Raw genomic sequence first — 5,469 nt, 5'->3', positions numbered from 1 at the left:
TTAAGAGTTGGTTCTTTGAAAAGATAAAATTGACAAACATTTAATCAGACTATACACTAACAATGAAAAATCCGAAAAAAACAAGGAAAACAATCCCATCCACAATAGCATCAAAAATAATAAAACACTTAGTAATAAACTTAACCAAGAAGATGAAAAAATCTGATCACTGAAAACTATAAGACATTGATGAAAAAAATTAAAGAAGATACAAATCAGTGGAAAGATAACTCGTGCTCATGGACCAGAAAAATATTGTTAAAGTGTCTATACTGCCTAAACCATCTATTACATCTGTAGACTCAATGCAATCCCTATGAAAATTCTAATGGCAATTTTTTTACAGAAATCAAAAAAAATCCTAAATTTGTATGGAGGAAGGCCTTGAATATCCACAGAAATCTTCAGAGAGAAGAACAAAGTTGGAGGCATTATGCTTCCTGATTTCAAGCTATATCATAAAGCTATAGTAATCAAACTGTTACTGACATATAAAGAACTTATCAAACTCAACACCCAGAAAACAAATAATCCAACTTAAAAATGGGCAGGAGACATGAACAGACATTTCTCCACAGAAGACATCCAGATTTCCAAAAGACACCTGAAAAGATGTTCATCATCATTTATCATCAGGGAAGTGCAAATCAAAACTACAATGCGATATCACTTCACACCTGTCAGAATGGCTAAAATCAACAACCCAGGAAGCAACCGTTTTGGCGAGGCTATGGAGAAAAAAGGAACACTTGTGCCCTGTTGATGGGAATGTAACCTGGTACAGCCACTCTGGAAAACAGTATGGAGGTTCCTCAAAAAGTTAAAAATAGAACTACCTCATGATCTAGAAATCTCCCTACTGGGTATTTATCCAAAGAATACAAGAACAGTAATTCAAATGATACATACACCTATATATTTATGGCAGCATTATTCACAATAGCCAAAATATGGAAGCAACCCACGTGTCCATCAATTGATGAATGGATAAAGAAGATGTGGTATACACAATGGAATATTATTCAGTCATAAAAAATAATGAAATCTTGCCATTTTCAATGACGTGGCTGGAGCTAGAGAGTATAATGCTAAGCAAAATAAGTCAGTCAGAGAAAGAAAAATACCATATGATTTCATTCATATGTGGAATTTAAGAAACAAAACAAGCCAAGGAGGGGAAAAAAAGGAGAAAGAGAAAAACAAATCAAGAAACAGACTCTTAATTATAGAGAATAAACTGATAGTTACCAGAGGGGAGAGGGTGCGAAGATAGGTTAAATAGGTGTTGGGGATTAAGGAGTGCACTTGTCATGATGAGCATAGGATGATATGTGGAAGTGTTGAATCACTATATTGTACACCTGAAACTAACATAAAACTATATGTTAACTAATTGGAATTAAAGATAAAAACAAAAAAAAAATACGGCAGTTCAAGGAAATGTAAACAAAAACCAGATACTGGCATAAAAACAGACACAAAGACCAATAGAACACAACTGAGAACCCAGAAATAAGCCAATGCATTTATAAGCAACTAATATTTTACAAGGTAGCTAAGAATACTCACTAGGGAAAAAATAGTCTCTTTGATACATGGTGCTGGGAAAACTGGATATTCACTTTCAAAAGAATGAAACTAAGCCTCTTTTTTACATCACTCACAAAAGTTAACTTTAAATGGATTAAAACTTTAATGTAAGCCCTGAAACCATAAAACTAGAAGAAAACATAGGTAGCAAAGTCTTTCACATTGATCTTGACAATTTTTTTATATGACACCAAAACTAAGCAATGAAAGCAAAAATAAACAAGTGGGAATACATCAAACTAAAAAACTTCTGCACAGTAAAAGAAAATACCAACAAAATGGGAAGGAAACCTATGTAATGGGAGAAAATCTTTACAAACCCTTCTATCTAATAAGGGGTTAATATTACAAAATATATATGGAACTCATCTCAATAGAAAAAAAAAACAATCTGATTTGAAAATGGACAAAAGACCTGAACAGACATTTTTCCAAAAGAAAGATATACAGTGGCCAAAAGGTGTATGAAAAGGTGCTCAACATCACTAATTATCAGTGAAATGTAAGTCAAAATCACAAAGAGCTATAACTTTGCACCTGTTAGAATAGCTATTATCAAAAAAAAGATAACAAGTGCTACATGTATTTACAAAAATGGGAACACTTGTACACTGCTCATGGGAATATAAATTGGTGCAGCCACTATAAAAACACTATGGAGGTTCCTCAAAAAGTTCCTCAAAAAGCTCTAAAAATAGAGCTATCATATCATCCAACAATTCCACTTCTTTGTATACATCTGAAGGAAATGAAATCACTGTCTTGAAGAGATATTTACACTACTATGTTCACTGCAGCATTATTTACAAAAGCCAAGACATGGAAACAACTTAAGTGTCCATCCATGGATGATGGATAAATGGAATATTATTCAGCCATAAAAAAGAAGGAACTTCTGCTATTGTGACAACATGGATGACCTTTGAATGTGTTATGCAAAGTAAGTTAAGTCAGACAGAGAAAGATAAATACTATATGATCTCACTTGTATGTGGAATCTAAAAAAAAAAAAAAAAAAACGACCTTCTAGAAATAGAGAATAAATTGGTGCTTTCCAGGGACCATTGGGGAGGTGATGAGGGAAGTAACTAAAGGTGGTCAAAGAGTACAAATTTTCACTGATAAAATTTTCACTGATAAAATTTTCACTGATAAAATAAATTTTCACTGATAAATAAGTTCTGGTGATGTAATGTACAGCATGGTGACTACAGTTAACAATACTGTATTGTATACTTGAAAGTTGCTAAGAGAGTAGATCTTAAACATGCTTGCTACATGCAAAAAATAAAATGGTAACTATGTGAGGTGATAGATGTGTTAGCTAACCATCTTGTGGCAGCCATTTTGTGACATATACATATAGCAAATCATCATGTTGTACACATTAACCTTACAGAATATTATATATCAATTATCTCTCAACAAAGCTGGAAAAAATAATTTAAAAATGGATCAAAGACTTTGGCAGAAAATAAAAACAATTTTGAATTTGCACTCTCCATAAAAATTTGGAACAAAATGTCACTAAATAATGTTAGCAAAAGTTTACCAAAATAATCAAATAAATATTTTTTGGGTCATTTTACTTTCTCTTTCAGTTTCAGCCTATGCGTATGCCTTTGAATTTGAAGTAAGTTTCTTATAAGCAGCATACTGTTGGATCAAATTTTATTTTATTTTAGTATAGTTGACACACAATGTTACATTAGTTTCACATGCACAACATAATGATTCAACATCTCTATGCATTATGCTATGCTCACCACAAGTATAGCTACCTTCTGTCACCATACAACACTATTGAGATACAACTGACTATATTTCCTGTGCTGTGCATTTTATCCCCTTGACTTATTTATTCCATAACTGGAAGCTTACATCTCCATCTCCCTTTCACCCATTTTGCTCATCCTCACACTAGATCAAAAAAAATTTTAATCCATACTGCCAATCTTTTAATGATATATTTAAACCACTCACATTTAAAGTAATTATTGATATGTAAGGGCTTAAGCGTCATTTTATTATTTGTTTTCTGTTTGTTTCCTCTGTATCTCATTCCTGTTTGTCTTTTCCTACCTTCCTATGGATTAATCAGACACATAGGATTCCATCTTGATTGATTTGAAGTGTTCTTTTAGTATATTAACATTGTATGGATTTCTTAGTATTTGTTCTTTTATTAGAATATACATATGCAAGTTACCATAGCTTACTGGTATGAATGTTTTACCACTTCATGGGAAATGTAGAAACCTTATTTCATTTAGGTCCCTTTGCCCTCTCCACTTTTTAAAAAGAGTCATCTTATGTATTTCCTTTACACACAGTGTGCACCACATTAGATAACGTTATGATTTTTGCTTGATTTAAGAAACTCAGGAAGAGGCTAACACACACACGCATGCATGCACACACACACACACGCACATCTTGTGCATATGTGACTTCATATTTGTGCTGGTATGTTTTAAGTGTAAATTTTGAGAAGTGGGATGTATCAATCGAATGGCAAATTTATCTGTAATTTTGCTAGTATTGTCCAGATTTTCACCCAGGTGTTGTATCATTTTGCACTCGTGAAATCACCTGTTTCCCCATGAACCTCTCTGAAAGAGTTGATTTTCAATTTTTTGGATTTATGTCAATCTGACAGTGAGAAATGATAGCTCAGGATAGCTTTAATCTGTATTTATATTATTATGGATTAATTTGAGCATTTTTTTCATATATTTAAGGGCCATCTCTATTTCTTTCTCTGTGAACTGTTTTGTCTCCATTTTTTAAAAGGTTTCCTTGATTCCTCCTCACAACCAACTGTGCTTACTTCTTATTGGCCAGACCTATTTTAATACTACCTCTATCTTCAAGGAAGTCTGGAAAATACACTTTGGCCTCACATCAAGTCAGGATTTAGTTCATAAGGAAGAAGGCAAGATAGGGAACTGAAAATCTCAGTCTCAATTTATCTTGATTTGCATTTAACCTTTAATTTTCAGAGGTCCTTATAGATGTAAAAATGAAGCAACCAGAGAAGGAAGAAGGGTTAATAGTGATAAGCTAGGAAAATGTGACAGAATGAATTATGCTGCACTCAATAATGTTTAGTTTCTCCTTGAAAAATGAGATTTCCCTCTCTGCTTAATATCATGAAGCCAAATAAATTAATAGAAACAGAGTAATTCCCTCTCCACATCCCCACCCCATAAGACTGGTTATTGTGTTTTGAAATTCTGCCTGCTTTTTGTAAACTGGCAAAGACTAAGAGCTAGAAATATTCCTTAAAGTACAAATCTTTGGAGTTCTGTTTGTAACAAAATTTGAATATATGAAAGTAAAAAATTCATCTTTCATAAATCAATGATATGAAAAATGTGGGAAGGGGATTTCTCTGACTTAATTGAGACTATATAAACATGACAACTAGTTTTCATTATGGGCTTTATTGGATCTTGTTTTTGAACAAACCAACTGAAAAATGATATTTAGGAGAACAGAAATTTGTGTCTTTGATGATACTGAGGGATTAATGTTCTTTTTATTAGGTGTGAAAATGTCCATATTCTATAGAAAATTACGTAGGACTGAAATGACCTATGATCTTCTTAAAATGCTTGAGACAAGTGAGAAAGGATAAAAGGAAGTAAGGGAGGGTGGGAGACCAAAAGGAAAAAGAAAAGATAAAGCAAGCAAAGTGTGGCTTGATAATTACTGAAAATGGTATGCTGAGTATATGAGGGTTCATTGATTATTCTCTGTAATGTACATTTGAAAAAGTTTATAAAAGCTATGAAAAATACCCAAAGAGCATGCAGATTAAAAATGGAAAAAATAGGGGCGCCTAGATAACTCAGTTAAGCATCCGACTTTGGTCGG

Source organism: Prionailurus bengalensis, chromosome C2, assembly GCF_016509475.1.
Source record: "Prionailurus bengalensis isolate Pbe53 chromosome C2, Fcat_Pben_1.1_paternal_pri, whole genome shotgun sequence".
Taxonomy (NCBI): Eukaryota; Metazoa; Chordata; class Mammalia; order Carnivora; family Felidae; genus Prionailurus; species Prionailurus bengalensis.
The sequence above is the reverse complement of the archived record's forward strand: the minus strand, read 5'-3'. Positions refer to the sequence as shown.